At 35.6% G+C, this 19,214-nt stretch overlaps 1 pseudogene across 1 annotated transcript; it reads right to left on the reverse strand.

The window, feature by feature from the left end:
* Positions 1-4,735: 4,735 nt before the first annotated feature.
* On the reverse strand, positions 4,736-10,622 carry LOC143586960 (serine carboxypeptidase-like 13; annotated as a pseudogene). Its single transcript, XR_013144794.1, has 15 exons — positions 10,319-10,622; positions 10,066-10,211; positions 9,903-9,979; positions 9,237-9,359; positions 9,067-9,169; positions 8,493-8,530; positions 8,286-8,384; positions 8,110-8,202; positions 7,905-8,030; positions 7,740-7,814; positions 6,871-6,989; positions 6,664-6,778; positions 6,540-6,585; positions 6,402-6,460; positions 4,736-5,024 (listed from the first exon to the last, which is right to left on the reverse strand). The product of XR_013144794.1 is annotated as a serine carboxypeptidase-like 13 (transcript).
* Positions 10,623-19,214: the final 8,592 nt, after the last annotated feature.

Raw genomic sequence — 19,214 nt, forward strand, 5'->3', positions numbered from 1 at the left:
CTTCTAAGTTATCCAAGATTTGAAAAAATATATCCCTAAATAATTATTAAAAATTTTAATCTAGATATTGAGCCAACATATGTATAATTTTCGATAATAATGATGAACACAAAGAACATCATCGAAAATTTTAACAATTAAACATACAAAAAACCTGGAATCGAAATCTTTAAACATGAATTTAACAGATTTCGAAAATATTAGGGTTTACTAAATATGAATTTTAGCGATTTTAAACAGTTTCATATATTGTTTTCTTAATAGAACATGAAAAAGAAACCAGAAAAATTAGGGTTTATCAAGTTTTAGTCTATGTCTTATGATTAAATTCTAGAATTAGGGAAAACATGAAGAACTGATTAATCAACATCACTCTGATGCCACCTGTTGATCAGTTCTTCATGTAAGTAATAAATAACATGAGTAAAAATAAACATATGAACATGTTACAACATGGAGAGTAGTAACCGCAACAGAGTATAATGTAGTCGACATGTTTATCATCTTGATTGAGTTCCCCTTTAGGATGTATAGTTAAGGATGGTGTTAGGGTTCTTGAAAAGAACCCGGTTTAAGAGAGAAGAGGCACACAAAATTGTATGTGTGAGATTAGGTTATGATGTTAATATTTATCTCTCTTTATATACACCCAAGGGGAAACCTTTATTAGTTAATTATAGGTAATATGGCCCATAAAATTACCAAACTAATATATAATAAGGTATAGTTAATATTTTGATCTATTATAATATAAATGACTATAATGGCCATATATAAATATATATAATTATATATTTAATCTTACAGAAACCTTATAGCATATTTCTCAGGAGAACCATTCCCCATTCCTACAATTTATCAACAGGAATAGATATACTCCTTGGAAATAACTTCTCTCAACTATATGGGCCTTTCATCCAATGGTTAGATAGAATATCTTTTCACCTTAATCAAGAAATGATTTTGATCAAAAAGATAACAAAAGCTTTTCAAGTTGGAAAGCCAGGTTTTCTAGAATCAATGAAAAAGATTCAAAAACAAAACAAATCCCAGGTACTAATATAACTCAAGAGGTTATAAAACCAGATGAAAAATATTTTCTCGAAAAATAATTTCTTGAAATACAAAAATACCAAAAAATAGAAGAACTACTTGAAAGAGTATACTCAGAAAATCCTATTGATCCTGAAAAATCCAAGAAATGGATGAAAGCATCAATAGAACTTATTGATACTAAAACTGTAATCAGGGTAAAACCTATGAAGTACAGTCCAAAGGACAGAGAAGAATTTAGCAGACAGATCAGGGAATTACTTGACTTAAAGCTTATTACCCCAAGTAAATCACCTCACATGTCTCCAGCATTCTTAGTGGAATATGAAGCCGAAAAAAGAAGAGGAAAAAAGAGAGTGGTAGTTAACCAAAGGCGATAGTCATAATTTGCCTTGCATGAAGGTTTTAATAACACTCTTACGGAAAAAAACTTACTTTTCTACTTTCTATTGCAAAAGTGGTTTTTGGCAGGTACTGTTATATGAAGAGTCTCAGTTGCTGACAGCATTTACATGTCCTGATGGTCATTACCAATGGAAGGTAGTTCTTTTTGGGTTAAAAAAAGCACCAAGCATATTCCAAAGACATATGCAAAATGCATTAAGAGGTTTAGAAAATTATTGTACCATCTATGTTGACGATATCATAGTTTTCTCAACCTCAGAAGATAAGCACTATTTTCATGTTTTATCAGTCTTAAAGACAATAGAAAAATATGGAATTATCTTGTCAAAAAAGAAAGCTAATCTTTTCAAAACAAAGATAAATTTTTTAGGTCTTGAAATACACCAAGGGACTCATTGTCCACAAAAACATATCTTGGAAAATTTACATAAGTTTCCAGATGTGTTAGAAGACAAAAAACATCTTCAACGGTTTTTAGGTATTTTAACTTATGTAGAAAGTTATATTCCTGAACTTGCAGAGCTTAAAAAACCACTGTAGGTAAAATTAAAAAAGAATTATGTTTGGGAATGGAAACAATCTGATACAGATTATATTAAAAAGATAAAGAAAAACTTAACCAGTTTTCCAAAACTTTATCTACCAAAAGAAAATGATTTTTTATTCCTTGAAACATACGCTTCTCAAGATTATTGGGGAGGGGTTTTGAAGGCTAAACCAGCTGAAAAAGAAGAAATATGTAAATACACTTCGGGAAGCTTTAAACAAGCAGAACGAAATTAACATATTAATGAAAAAGAATTATTAGCAGTAAAAAATACTATTTTAAAATTTTCTATCTACCTAACCCCGGAAAAATTCCTGGTAAGGACAGATAATAAAAACTTTACTTATTTCCTTAAAACAAAAATTTCTGGAGATAATAAGCAAGGCCGTCTAGTCAGATGGCAAATGTGGTTCTCTAGATATTCTTTCGACATTGAGCATCTCTAGGGAACCAAGAACGTGCTGGCTGACTGCCTGACACGAGACTTTCAAAAAACATGAAAAAACTATTCACACCCTTTTGCACCTATTTAAGGAGCCAAAAAACCCCTCAAAGAGGGACAAACAATTCTATTCCACAAAAAGAAAAAACCCGTGGAAGAATTAAAGGCATTGCGCCTAAAAGAAAAAATTCTTCTTATAGAATTAAAATCCATTCAAGAAAAAATAGCACTCTATGACGAAGGTCTAGAAAAAACTGCCAATTTAGAGCAAGAATCTGAAAGGAGACAATCAGAATCTATTCCCTTTCAAACGGCAAGGGGTAAAGAAAAAACAAGTTTGTTTACTCTTGTTGCTTTGGAAAAAAGCAAAAGAAAAGTAAATGAAGAACTAAAATCTTCATCTATTCCAAAAGCAAATGGCTCTTGTAAAGACAAATCAAGTCTGTTGATGGTTGACAGTTTTCCAAAAACTGAAGAGGTCTCACTAAGACCAAGCTACTCTCAAATTACCTAGAGACCATAAAATCCCAAAACAATGTTCTATGTTATCTTTGACGGTGAGCATAGGGGGATATACGAAGACTGGTCAATAGTCAAAAGCTACGTAGATGGAAGTAACTACCCATTCAAAAAGTTCGGGACGTTAGCACAAGTCCAACAAGAAGCCACTCGCTATTCAGCAAATCTTGGAAAAAGAGAAATACCTTTGAAGGTAACAATCTTTCCTAAACCTATAAAACCAGGAAAACAAGAAAGAATCGTTGAGTTCAGAAAAGCTTCCCCATATCTCTCGAAATTAAAAATTCTCGAAGAGAAAGAAGAAGAAGAATCCCAAAATATTGTATCTCTTGATGAATTTAGATTATTATGGTCTAAAGCGCGGTCTTTAAGTCAAAATGACTTCGAATCCGAGCACATTTACACAGAAGATAAGGCTACTAAAAGTTTAATTGTCTTTTGTCCAGGCGCAAGCCCCTAACTTATCTCCTTAGCATTCTCTGTGTTAGTTAAGTATATTTACCTTGCCTCTAATTTACAAGAAATTAGTTTAATGGCTGAAGGAATGAAGAAAGCTATCAAAAACTTTCGCAAAAAGATTGCAGCGGAAAAAGACGCTAACATCTTCATCAAGTGTACTTCTACACTCCCAGATTGGTATCAAGGAAAAACCTTCCAAAGCTACCATCATCTAGAAATCGGTCTTGCTAAAACAAGAACCGTAAATCCATCTAAAGTCATGGAAGAAAAATATGAAGACCCGAGCAACTGGGTTGAAATAAGAGCCAAGAGTCTTCTAAAAATTCTCAAAAATTTGCAAAAGATAAATGTCGGAAGCTTTAATAAAGTAAACTATTACAGTCACCACTGCATAATCACCAGCTTCAGTAGTATTCCACTACCAAAGAACGAGAAAGAAGCTTTAGAAAAGATGGAGCAAAAAATCATCTTTAATAAAGTAGAAGTAGGACCAGTCACTAAAGAAAGGCTATGTCAGAAGCTTCAGCGCATTTATGAAAATCATAATCGCCAAGACTGTTCATGCGGCACAAAAGAAAATAATAGCTCCCATCTTTACAGCTATTACTCTGACGAAGACACCAGAGAACTGGACCCAACACATGGGTATGTCGACTAGAAACGTCATGTATGACGAAGTTACTTTGAAGCTTATTTATTCTTTGAATGATATTTTGAAGGTTAAAATAATTCATTCTAATTCCTGAATTTATCTTCTGAAAAAGAGTTCTCATTTGACTTTTATTAGTCATTTGAGGTAGATCCGAAAGGCCATTATAAAGCATTTGGACTTTTAAAACTTCCTAATGATGGATTTCCAACATTAAAGTTGGGAAAAGAGTATTTTTGAAATATCTTTTTATCTTCAGATGTATTTTCTTTATGTTTTTCGAGTTTTAGTGTTTCTCTTCTTTATTGTTATCAATTTTGTCTGAGACGTCTTTGATAATTTTTGCTGCTACGGCTTCTAGACTTTCATTGGTAATTAACTCTTCTACCTTTTTAATTAATTCTTTAATCGATTCTTCGATTTTTATCACACTCATGTCGTAGAAATCATTGCTTTTCTAGCCTTGGATTATCAATTCTTTTTCTAGCAGCTAAAATTTTTTCTTTTAAAGCTTTTGTTTTTAGAGTTTTTGTTTTATGACTTATCAAAATATCTACTCTAACTTGTTCTATTTTTATGACAAAAAAATGTATTGATGCTTCTTCTTGAACAATCTCTTCATTTAGAAGTTCTAAATTTTTAAGGATTGGCTGTGATGATGTCATTTCCCAGCTATTTCCTTAAGAATTTCGCCATATCTGTCAACCTTTTCAGACATAGATCTTATTAACTGTGATTCAGTAAAACTGGGTTCTTCTATTCGTAAAGGGTTTCCAGTAAAACTGTGTCTAGGTCGGGATCCTAAAGGTTGTTTATTTCGAGCAAAAATTGCCCAATCTTCTTGTAACTGTGAAGGTTCATAAAACTTACTTCCTTCGACAGTTTCAATTTCTGAGAATATATCTTCGATTGTTATATTCTCTTTTTCTTTATACTCAATTGAATGGGTGCTATTTGTTAAAGCATACGAGATTAAATAATTAATCGTAAATACTCTATTATCTGGTTCCATAAGGTCAGTTCTATGATGTATGAAACTTAATGTTTTATCGAAATCTTTTGAATCACGATGTAAGGCAAATTTAGGATAGATAGTAAACATAAATTTTTTGTATGCTAAATTTCCTTGTATTGCTCCCTAAAGAGCATCTTGTCTGTTAACAATTATATTGTCAACTGGAGCCATTTTTATAGGAAAATTAATTCCATCTCTAAATTGTGCTTTTAGAAGAATTTTTACTACTCCTATATGCATCATGTTCATAGATCTTCTTAACTCAGGTTTAATAGTCAAAAGTCTTTTTGCTATTTCTCCTTTAGTTATAAGAGGTAAATACACTTCTCCCGAAGTATCCTTTATATCTACTGAACGTTCTTCGGTATTGAAGCAGTAGAAAATCTTATTTTTTTCCTAGAGAAAGCCATTGAGACTAACTCTGTAGGTTATTAGGTTGATTAAAAATCCTTTTCGTGTCAAGCTTAAATTTAAGCTTGTTAATTTTTTCTAGTTGATCAAAATTAATCATATAATCGGAAGCAAAACCATTTTCATTTTCTCTAAAGTTTATTACTTTAGTTATTTCTTGATTGTTTGATTCTTCACAATCGATTTCTTTTAGATCCATTTTAAAACTCATTTAATTTTTGAGCTTACGTTCCCAATTTTTTTCAAAAAAAAATTCACATGGCTCTGATACCAATTGTTAAATGTGTTAATGCCTATGAATGCCAAAACAAGTGGGGTCCACACCAAATGCACTTATCACACTTTTTTTTTTCATTGAAACCATTATTATTAAACTATTGTCTATGACAAAGATTAACATAAAAACTGCATATGGTGACTATGGAATCATTTTGACAAGTGTAAGAAAATAATAGCCTTTCAACATTGGTTTATTGGATTGAGAGTTCACTGTTAAGATTAAACACTCACACACGACACAAATAGTTTTAAGATAGAATTAAATGAACAATGAGAAACATAACAATGAGAAACATGATAAACACACAAATAAACGTACCAAGGTAATTGCAATGATCGATGCGTTATAGGGAATGAAACGCCGCAACCCTTTAGTGATCATTTAACAACCTACTTCAGATAAACTGTTGGAACGATGGCATTTTATTCCCACGGGCATACAAACCCGACATTGAAATAAACTAAACTTAGGATCCAAGAGTATGTGGCCTCTGACCCATATTACTTACTGTTTAAACAAACCCAAATAAACGTAAGTAGATACATGTTTTATGACCAAACAGACTATTAAACCAACAAAGGTTAGTGATTAATAGGTTATAATGGTTGCTTAGATATCCACCTCTTGAGCATGGCAGCACTTTCTTCAGGCTTGTACTCTGGGGCTGTATGCCCACCACCCTGTAAGTTAAACAATAAACTGTTTCAGTTAACTCTCTTTGCACCCATCGATATAAGAACATTCAGATATATATCTTGCCTTTACGGAGGCATATGTCATCATATTCGAATAACTCTCTGTGTACCTATCAGTATAAACCAATAACCCAATATAGATATAATTGATAGTTTTATAGTTGAAACTTCAGAAATTTGGATATTACCCGACAACTTGACCATTAAGCTTCCATGATCGCCATCGGTCGATGACAGAGTAGTTTTATGTCTTTTATCCATGCTTGAGTTGACTGGTGAGGAACTTGCATATCGTGATCACCGCTGTGTTGAATTATTAAAGTTTATTAATTAGTGACTTTGATGTTATAATATTATTTCACAAACTCAATTCAAGTTGTAAAACGAACAGAAACCTGTAGATGAGAGAACGATAACCTTTCTTGCTGAGGTTTAGATGGTATGGTCTAACATCATAAACTGTCCGTGTGAAGTTCATATCTAAGCTGCATCTTATCCACTTTGGTGTGCCTCCCTGTGTGTGTTGTTGGTGTGATCAATGATATAAATGCAAATTGGGTTTTATGTTTGGCGTAATTCTGAGTATTGGTCCATAAGTTGGTGACTTAATGTGTTGTTTTTAATTGATCCAAATAATGTGTGTTATTCGTTACTTGGACTTGATGACCATTAATGATCCATACGTGCAACATAATTAATAACAATGTTAACTTTCATTTTAGATGCTAATAACGAATGAGTAACTTTGTTTGCCCAAATGTCAATCGATTGATTTATCATTATAATTATGTTATAAGTTGTTTGTAACCCCAAACGGGCATATAAAGTTACTTTTCTGCCAGGGTGAGAATTTGTTTATGACAATAGAAGTGAAAGTTAATTTAGTTAAGTAGTGACATGTATATAAACTTCTATGAGTTGTTCTATAAGTTGTGAGAATTCGAAGGTACTCCATTTAACAATTTTTATTTATTTATTTATTATTGCATATCTATTATATTTAAGTTACGTTTACTAAAAAGTTTTTTACACATTGAAACATGTGTTACCAGCAGTTACATTACGCATTTGCAGGAAACTATAACTGCTAGTTACACATGTTTCAATAGTCGAGCCGTGAAAGTTTTAATTTTCTAATAAAAGTAACTTACGTACATATAAAACATATGAAAGAAAATTGTTAAATGGAGCTCCTTCAAGTTCTCACAACTCGTAGGAGTTCTCAGAAGAACCTAAACCATTACACACACACACACAACAATACCTTTCGGATATGCAATGCTTCTCTAACATTGGCTTCATTCAGCCAGTAGTAAACCAAGCAAATTCTTATATCACTCTGCATGATTCAGCAACAGTTTGCTATAATTATCTTACAAGTTGATTCAATTTTATTTCATAGAATCAAGATATAATACACTAGACTTACAGAACACTTAGATGATGGAGGAGGACGATGCTCATTAAGCAGCTTTTGAGTGGGTAGTTTAATTAGCTGATTACCAGTAGCACAACAAGGTTGCAAAATATGGAGTTTTTCAATCCCACGTATGCACTAGAAAAAGTTCATTCAAGTCAATATTTTCTTTTGCATGAAAATGGAGAAAAGAGCGGATGTAAAGCAAGTAAAGAACCTCTTGGTACCACTCAAGATTTTGATGACATTCTATGTTGCTCGTGCTTATATACTCTGATCGATACTCTCCATGACACGTGTGGAACAATGACTATCGTGTATAGACATTGAAAATGAAGATAATTAGTTGTTAAATCATGTAGGAAATATATAAGATGATAGGAGAGAACAAACCGTGTAGAGTTCATCTGATATGAGTCCCATACCATTAGCAAACTGAATTTGGTAATTAGTTTCTTCTGGGAAAGTCAACGGATTGCCAAGAACGTATCCCTAATGCCAAAATGAATCCTTCAGCAAACCCGTTTTGTAATCTCACAGGAATTTTTTTTTTCAAAAACATTAGTGCATAATTTATATCCATAGAATAAGATTTCAAACCTTTATATTTATGTAAGGGTCATTGCCAGCTTTATTTCCTGCACATTTGCAGTAGATAAGTTTGGAATTTAGAGGTACTAGCTAAAAGTGTTGTGTTAGTGGGATGGTGGATCAAATCCAATACAAACCTGAAAACAACACGTGGATCCAAACACGACATGATGATCCGCGGGCTAACAAGATCACAACTCGTTTAACCCGATTTTTTTAAATTATGCATATTAACTAGTATAAATTTACAGAAACTCTAAACTTATATATATAACGATTATGTAAAATTATAAACTTGATGTGAATTCTCTCTTTTAATTTTTGAATTTGTCATACAATAGCACCCATTTTAATTCGTGACATAGAAAACAATTATAATGGAATAGAAAATAAATAAAAGGGTCAACCTGAACCCAACCTGTTTAGCAAAATTAGTATACGGGTAGGACCAGAAACTGATCCAAACCCTCTTAGATTAAACCCAGCTTGCCATTTCATGTTAGGTTCGTTTTGTGTCGTAAAATTACACACATGTTATGGATTTATGATGAAGTCAGCCATGATATGTCTCATTATGAGGTACCATCTGATATGTGTTGTGTGATTATTGGGACTGTGATTCCAGAGTAGGAATCTCCACCCACATAGAACGGATTAGAAACGAACTCTCGGTGACTTTCAAACCACTGCACAAACAATTCCAAATCGTAATCAATAAGCATCATAAAATGTTACACAACTCATTTCATGTACCTTTCTCATAAACTCATAGGCTTGGTCACCAAGTTGGATGTCGGTTGAACGCGAGGCCAATGTGGTTCTCGCATAGGAAAAGCCAGTACCAACAGGGACATCTAGGAAAATTATGCTCGCCGTCTGCATATCAACAATATTCCCAGACCATTAAGATTTTGGCATCCATTAATGTTTGCAAGTGACACACACACAAGAGCGTGCCAGAAGGGCCGCTCTAGTGTACAATACGCAGTGGTGGGCCCTGTTTGGCAAGTTTTGCGTTTTGGCCGGCGCAATCAAAGACTAATTTGAATGAATAAGAACACAAGATTAACACATATACATTACAATAACGACACACCAGTACACTCCAGCGTATACAAACCATTACCAGCATATAATAAGCTGGTGCTTGTATTAAATGCCGGCATCTGCGCTAGATATCACCTTGTTAGACACGTAAACTAGAACTCAATCTAAATAACCGCGGGTTAACAGCCCATATTTTTTTAATTGTTTTTGCATACTAATATTTCAAAATTGTAAAATGATGACAAACTAGAAATGAACATAAAACAATTATTATAAAATTAGCTTGTGGTTCTTGCAAACACATATATATGAAAATTATAGTACAAAATACACACTCATGTATAATATATACATCATTTTTGAGAGAGAAACCTTGGTCCAGGAATCCGGTCTCAAAATCAAAGTGGGCAAGCCTCCACTATAGCGATCAGCCTCAAACTGAATCGGACCTGCACGCGTTGTTTTTCAAATGAATTCAGATATCCAAGCAATTACAGGCACAGGGCCGATTAAATTTTTTTTTTTTTTTAAATACCAATCTCATATAGCAGGCCGGATATGGAGGAACAACCTGGGCCGCCGGTAACCCAAAGCATGAGAGGATCATGATCAGGATCAGACTCTGACCGAATAAAATAGTAAAAAAGTTATACATCTTCATTCTTATCCACACCAACATAACTACATATAATTATCGTACGTGTAGTCATTCGTACACAAAATTATACTTATATAATACCAAATGAAATCAAAGGAGAAAATGAAAGATTGAATATATATATACCCACCCAGTTTCAAGGTAAAAAGGTAGTGGTCCTTGGAAACCTGGAAGATACTTGATCACTATACCTGCTGAGTTTGAGTTTGAGTTTGAGGTTAAAGCATGAAAACTGATGAAGATGATGATGATCACAAACCAATGCATCATTTCAGAAAGTGATCATCAAAAAGGATGTGTCTGAACTAAATATGGTGAATTTAATTTGAAATCTTTAGGATGGAATTAGATGTGATACACGTTTCCATTTGCGTGTCAAAAAGAAGCGGTACTGAAGTCAGCCAATTAGAAGCTGATTCATGTATGCATGGCCTTTTGTTTATATTTTCAAGAGTTCATTTTAAAAAGGGAAAATTCATAAAATTTTTATATTTCACCAATTAGCCGGACGAACCGTAAGAGGAAAAGACAGTCGAATCCGACGGTTCAGTTCATGCTTCCGTCATATCCGACTGTTTAATTTGTTTGACGAACCCCAGATTTTCAATTCGGAGGTTTTTGATTTTGAATTCTAGAGTGAAATTGAACACTATGGTTGTGTTCTCATCGAAAAACTAACCGATTAACTATTGATTTGCTTTATTTTGTGAAGAAATAAGAAAGATGGAGATGGAGGTTTTTAAGGATTGAGTGGTAGAAGATGAAGAATTCATCAACTAAAATTCAGTTGGATCCATTAAGACGTTGACACGTGGCGCGATTTTTTAAAATGACTAAAAATCCAGTTGGATCATAAATGGTTTTAGTCGGATCCGACGGAATTTTTTGTCTAGTTTGGGTATTTTATTTTGTCTTGAGCTATTTATGGAAAACCATGGTAAAAAATGGCAATTTTGAGGATTTTCCCTTTTAAAAATGGTTATACATTTAGGAAAGGAAAATTAGGATAGGGTTGATACTTGATAGCACAATATATTAACAAAGGGTTGATTTTTGTTTAAATTTATAAATTAAATCATAAAAATAAATTCGATTTAAAAAGAGACCATAGAAATATTGTACCGGGCTGCTTGCCTTCTTGTACTTGGATCTTCATGTCACACCCCAACCTACGGCGGAAATGCCGGGGAGTGAGCTGATTGTCACAGCTCAAAACGTACTATCATGAAATTATAAAGCGACGATATCTAATTAATTTATTTATTATCAAACAACATTTAAATACAACAAAAATAAGAAAATTACAAATGCAGCACCAAGTAATCTTGTATATGTTTATTATCCTAAAGTCATCTCTACGTGAGCTTCAGTTCAAAAAGCAATCCAATCTATAACCTGCAAATGCGTACAAAATATATATTTGTCAACAACACATGTTGAGTGAGTAGATCACCAGTTTTGACACAAACAAAAATGGTAATAATATATAATGATATAAATAAATAAAAGTAGACAAAACTGTTATCTGTGAGTATAAACAATGAAATCGTCAAGTAAGTAATGAGATGTCAGTGAAACCATTGCCAATGCGATCGGGCTCCGGCCACTACGACGGTCGTATGATCATACTATAATAAGATTATGTTGGACTTCTCCGAATGCGATTCAAGTAAGCAAGTAAGCAAATATCAAGTAACAACCAGCCATTCAATTGATACACAACACAAAGATCACGTTTGCGTTTGAGAAACAATAAGATAAATAATTTGATAAATGATACGCAAGTGTCCCCAAAACAGTTGAAAACAAGTAAAATAGGGGAGTGATTACTCACCTTAACGAATGAATAAAAGATCAATAGATGATATGAGAAAGTTAAACCCTTCGGGATATACCGTCAAAGATTACTTATAAATGAATAGCGATAACTGAAAATAAGGCTTAAACTTGATTTAAATGTTGCAAGCACCTACAATTTACGGTCATTTATATTAATAGTTTATCCTCATGTTACATTGTTGGTGTTTGTATATTAACTTTTCTTATTTTGAACATTTAAGTATATCATAAATAATCATAGCCTTTTACCCACCCATGAGCTTTAAAATACATTCATATATTATTCTATAATCTATGCATACTCTAAGTTACTTGCATGTAATTTTCTTTGAAATTTATCATCGGTTACAATTTAAATCGAACGACTACAACTATTAAGTATTTAAGTTCCATTATCCAACACAAATTGTATTTGTTATATATAAGAAAAAAATTGATTTAAATAATCTAAAAAAAAATCTCCTTACTAACCTTGTACCATACGTTTATCCAAAAATAATGTCAAGAAAGATTTATAAGTATAAGTTCGAAGTCAGAAAGATAATTAGAATTATTTTTGTACGAAAATAAATGTGCTCTAGTAAAAACCTTCATGTATACAAACATAGTATGTGTTTCATTAATCCACCCTTACATATTCAAAAAGTATGAGGGTGTTTTAAGAAAACAGAAAGCTTTCATAGACATGAACTGGTTTTACAAAACTCCTTTAAACATTTGTTCTTCTTTATCTTTTAATCAATTAGCATTAGATTTTGTTAACACGCGTTCAAATCGATAGAATAACAGACAGCCGGAATAAGTCAGGTCTTAAACTGTTACCTTTGAGTGTCGTCTTGCGATGACGGTAGAGTTGCGGTAGCGACGACGGTAATCAAGTTTAAAGGTGGCGGCGGCCGGACGCGGAAGTAGGGACGGTCAGCGGTGGTGGCGTTACCAGCAATTGGCAGCACTTGTTCGAAGGTGGTTGGACGGAAAACACAACAGCGTCAGTGATGGTGGTTGGCTTCGATTCCGGGGGACAAGTGGAGGTGGTGATTGTTTTCGAAAACAAATGATGGCGGCGGAGACGGTTCTTCAACAACACCGGGCGGCGGTGTTCGTATACGATAGAGAGAGAGACATGGTTTAGGGTTACAAGGGTTGTATTAGGTTTGAATACGTGATATCTTCTTATAATAACATCATTACGTAATATGAAGTCAACTTTATATAAAAAGGAAAAACGTTTCTATTGACACCCACCAATTAAGTGATCCTATATTTAATTAATTTACGTTAATTTACATTTTAGATTAATAAGTCATTCACAATTTATATATATATTGAAGAGGTTATAATTATCATAATAACTTACCTAGCTATCAATGCAAATCTTTTTTTTGTATGTCACTACTATTATTGTTGCAACTAATAATAATTATTAATGAAACACTATGTTTGTATCGATAAATCATTTAATAAGTTTTACATTGTATTCAAAGTTTATATATTACACTTATTCCCAAATTAAAACGTCGGTGGAGCTTGATTAAGCATTATAAAAGATTTGATATGATAAATTCCAAGTATAACATGAGGATTTAGGTTCAAGAAATCAAACAGGTCAAGGGTTGGATCAAATACGGGTAAAAGAATACGGGTTTGGGTTTAGTTTTGGTTACTCTTACAAGTTTTAGTCCCTGAACTTTGAAGGTGGAATCGTATATGATTAAAATTATAGTTTAGGGTCAAAATTGTATATATATATATAATAAAGAATAAATAAACACTAAAATGACATAATTTATTAATTAAAATACCCAAACATGGAGACGGGTCGGGTTAGGGTTCACGATTTACTAAACAGGAAAATTCGAATTGTTACACTTCAAATGTTAGAAAGCATTAACTATTTGATAAGTTACAAAAGTATGATAATTAACTAATAAGCTCTTATATATATATAAGTTGCTACGATTATCATTTATTTATAGTGTTACCCAACTAAAACTGTACGTCAAAATTCCAACATCAGTTTTGGATGAAAATTTGTTACGGCCCAGCCCACTCCAACACATGACCATGCTCAGCTCAATGAAGACAGGCCCAAACGCATCAAACGCAAGCCCAATAAGTTGATGGACTAAAGAAGCCGATCCCATTCATCGTTGATTGTTACACACGTTAATTTCTTTATGTTATTTCCTTTGTTGACTTGTTCTAGTTAGTTGCATGCATTTAGGATAAGGCAGTGGTAGATCATGGCTAAGAATAAGGGAAGGGACATGGTGAACATGCAAACATGGCATGGTGGACATGTATTCTCATGCATCTTTAAATATTTGTAATTCTTGCATTAGGAAATTAATCAGAAAATTGCCCCAAATATCTTGTTCTTCCTATCTTTTCTTTGGAGTGTTTGCCTACTAAAAAAGGCTCTATCATCTTGGTGCTTTCATTCACGTCTCATCCTCCGCCATCATGCCGCCTCGCAGAGAACCTTCCTCGTCCGACGAGTTGCCGCCCACCGCTACTAATCAATTGAACCAATTGATTTCCATCACCACCAACACTCAAGCTAACCTTAACGCCCAAATTGCAGCCTTAGTCCAAGCCACAAACAACCTCAACACCAAACTCGACACCCAAACTGAAAATGCAGCCCGTCTCATCAACCATGTCTCAACACTCACCGATCGTTTAGCTCCAGTCTCTGACGAGGATGAACCCCTCAGACCGGTCAACCACCATGTAACCCCAGACTACCAAATATCCAATTAGCGATGTTCGATGGAACGAACCCACTAGGTTGGATATTTCAAGCAGAAAATTACTTCACATGTTACCAAATCCAACCACAAGAGTGAGTCTCCCTCACCGTATTTCACTTCGTGGGCGATGCCTTGACATGGTACCAAAATCAGTCTTCAAACGGCTTGCTCGGCACCTGGCCAGCCTTTACGCGATCGGTTGAACTTCGTTTCGGCCCATCTACGTTCGATAACCATGAAGCAACCCTATACAAACTACAAAAAAAAAAACACGGTACCCGAATACCAAACCGAATTCGAACGCTTGAGTAATCGCATCATAGGTTTATCGCCCCAAACCCTACGTAATTGTTATATTTCTGGGCTTAAACCGGAGATACAGGCCGAAATCGCTATCATTAATCCCACTTCCTTTGAAGAAGTTTGTGGCCTAGCCCGACGTATTGAAGAAAAATTCAACCATCTTTTTAAAACTAAACAACCTTATCCCACAAAATCCTATTCCACAACAAACTTCATCACATCACCTGCTACCCCATCAACGTCCATGACATCTACAACCACAATCTACACCAAACCAACGACCACGACCACCCAACCACTTTTACCTTCACCACCCAAACCCCTACCAATCACCAAACTCTCCTCGGAAGCCATTCAACAATGTCGAAAGGAAGGCTTATGCTTTCGTTGTCCCGAAAAATATTTCCCCGATCACAAGTGTTCTCCACCGCAATTCATGTTGATTGTGGATAATGAAGATCCGATCACTTCAATTGATGACTCGCCCGATCAACTACAGGATAACGTAGCACCGCCACAATTTGTGTCATTGTCCGATGCAGCTTATTTTGGTATGTTATCGTTACAAACTCTTCGAATCACGGGCTACATCAACGGCACCCCAGTCACGGTATTGGTTGATTGTGGTAGCACCCACAATATTATACAACCACGGATCGCATCTATGTTGGGCCACCCAACAAAACCATTACAACCCTTTGCGGTCATGGTCGGGAATGGTCAGAACATTTACTGTCAAGGACACTGTCCAGATGTTCCATTACTACTGCAGAAAGCCGCTTTTCAAATTCCATTCTTCATGTTTCCAGTTCAAGGAGCAGACATAGTCCTTGGTATTTCCTGGTTGGGAACTCTCGGTCCGATCACTGCCGAATTTTTCGTACCGCAAATCTCCTTTACCATCAATGGCAAACACACAACTCTCACAGGAGAACCTATGACTAAACAGGTAACTTCAAGTTCCTTATCGTCTATGCTTCGTCACGGGTCAATTGCTTCCCTTCATGCCTTACTGTTGGAACCTTCACACAATACTACACACCCAACTGATCCCTTATCCCATTTTGATCCCATCTTACCAAACTGTTGAATGAGTTCCAAACCGTATTCGCCACCCCACACACCTTACCACCTTCGAGACCTCATGACTACCATATACCCTTAATCAATGACAACAAACCCATAAATGTTAAACCATACCGTTACCCCCATTTTCAAAAGCAAGTAATGACCCAACTCATCGACGAGATGTTACGTGATGGGATTATCCGACCAAGCCAAAGCCTGTTTTCGTCACCGGTCTTATTGGTGAAAAAAAAGGATGGTACTTGGCACTTTTGCGTCGACTTTCGAGCCCTTAACACCGTCACCATTCGTGATCGTTTTCCCATCCCAACGATTGATGAGCTTGTTGACGAACTCAATGGTGCAACAATCTTCTCCAAAATTGATCTTCGGTCGGGTTACCCTCAGATTCGGGTTGCACAAAAAGATACCCACAAAACCGATGTTCGCACGACTGATGGCCATTATGAATTTTTGGTGATGGCATTCGGCCTCACCAACTCTCCATCAATGTTCCAATCGGCTATGAATGATTTATTCAGGTCCGTTCTACGTAAATTTGTCTTGGTGTTTTTTGACGATATCTTGATTTATTGCACCTCCAAAGAAGATCATTATGCTCACTTACAGTTTGTCTTTCAAACCTTACGTGACAACCACTTCCATGCAAAAGCATCGAAATGCGTCTTTGCTGTAAACGATATTTCATTCTTGGGACATCGTATTTCTGGTGATGGAGTAAGGCCGGAACCGGAGAAAATTAATTCGATTCAATAGTGGGCGAAACCAAATTCTTTTACCACTTTGAGAGCCTTCTTAGGTATTATGGGGTATTACCGTCATTTTGTACCTCAATATGCTCACATAGCTACACCATTAACTGACCTACTCAAAGCCAAAGAGTTTGTTTAGAACACCAAAGCCGACACAGCCTTCACTACTCTCAAAACTCACATGCTAAACCTCATCACACTCGCACTTCCAGATTTCTCAAAACCATTCGATTTAACCACCGACGCTTCGGGGTATGCTATAGGAGCCGTTCTTTCATAGAATAATCGACTCATTGCCTTTTTCTCAAAAAAACTTTGTCCCACAATGCAAGCTCAATCAACCTACACTAAAGAGTTGTATGCTATCACGGAATCCGTCCGTAAATGGCGACAATATCTATTGGGAAGACGTTTTCACATCTACGCCGACCACCATAGTCTCATGCATATCTTAACCCACACAATTCATACCCTGGAACAACAAAAGTGGATTACAAAGTTACTCGGTTACGACTTTGAAATCCATTTCAAACCGGGAAAAGAGAACACTGTGGCCGACGCGTTGAGTAGAGTGCAAATTCCGGCTATGATGGCATTATCTCACGCGACCGCACCTTGGTTAAATGAGATTAAGCTTTACTTCAAAGATCACCCGACGGGCATTGAATTAATCGAAAAGATAACTTCGGATCCAGCAGCGTTTCTTATTCATCTTTACAAAGACGAACTTGTTTACGTAAGTGGAAAAATTTTGGTCCCTCCCATCGGCAACGTTAGAGAACGGCTGTTACAAGAGTTTCACTCTTCTCCTGTTAGTGGCCACTCGGGAAGCACCGCGACGTTCAAAAGGTTATCTACTTCTTTTTCTTGGTTAAGCTTAAAGAAAGATGTAATTTCTTTTGTTCGGAACTGTGAAATATGCCAAGCTATCAAGACACCAACCCATAAACCATATGGGTTACTCCAGCCACTTCCGGTTCCCGACCACACGTGGCATGATATCTCCATGGACTTTATAACAAATCTACCACTATCGAAAGGTAAAACGGTGATTTGGGTGATTGTAGACCGATTGTCAAAGTTTGCACACTTCATTGCTCTTCCATCCCACTATACAGCGGTCACCCTAGCTGCCATCTTCATGAAAGAAATCTACAAGTTGCATGGTTTACCTAAAACCATAGTATCGGACCAAGATCCGATTTTTGTTAGCAGGTTTTGGCGAGAATTGTTCAAACAAATGGGTACACAATTGTTGCATTCAAGTGCTTACCATCCACAAACGGACGGTCAAACCGAAGTGGTAAACCGTTGCCTTGAAGCTTACTTGCGGGCGTTTGTGTTCGACACACCATCGAAATGGGAAAGGTATTTGTACATGGCAGAATTTTCTTATAATACAAATTTTCACAGTTCAATTAACATGACGCCATTCAAAGCACTTTATGGCCATGAAGCTACGTCCGTTCATGATTACATTCCGGGAACCAATTCCAATGCTTCTATTGATATGTCTCTGTCGAATCATAAAGAAGTAATAGAAGCTTTAAAAACGTCACTGGAAACCGCAAGAGGCCGCATGGTTAAGCAAGCTAACAAGCATCGTATGGAGAAGGAGTTTGACATCGGCGACTGGGTCTACTTGAAACTTCAACCGTACCGACAACAAACAGTAAGTTCTAGAGCAAACCAGAAATTGTCAAGACGTTTTTTCGGACCGTACAAGATACTTGAACGTATTGGCAAGGTTGCTTACAAGCTAGAGATACGACCGTCATCAAAGATACATCCGGTTTTCCATGTTTCCTTGTTGAAGCAAAGTTTCGGCAACATCGCGTCCAACAAAGGCAACATTGAAGCATTTAATGAGGAAGCGGTCTCTTTCTTGCCGGAAACAATTTTAGACAGAAAAATCGGCCTAGAACAACAAGCACAACTTCTTATTCAGTGGGAGAATCGTCCGTTAGAAGAGGCTACGTGGGAAGATAAAAGTGTTCTACAACAACAATTTCCTTTTTTTCCCGACATTGAAGACAACGTCGTTCTTGAAGGGGAGGGAGATGATACGGCCCAGCCCACTCCAACACATGACCATGCTCAGCTCAATGAAGACAGGCCAAACGCATCAAACGCAAGCCCAATAAGTTGATGGACTAAAGAAGCCGAGCCCATTCATCGTTGATTGTTACACACGTTAATTTCTTTATGTTATTTCCTTTGTTGACTTGTTCTAGTTAGTTGCATGCATTTAGGATAAGGCAGTGGTAGATCATGGCTAAGAATAAGGGAAGAG

This window comes from Bidens hawaiensis, unplaced genomic scaffold (genome assembly GCF_021521415.1).
Source record: "Bidens hawaiensis isolate Kalapana, Puna unplaced genomic scaffold, B.hawaiensis_p1.1 tig00035068_1, whole genome shotgun sequence".
Classification (NCBI taxonomy): domain Eukaryota; kingdom Viridiplantae; phylum Streptophyta; class Magnoliopsida; order Asterales; family Asteraceae; genus Bidens; species Bidens hawaiensis.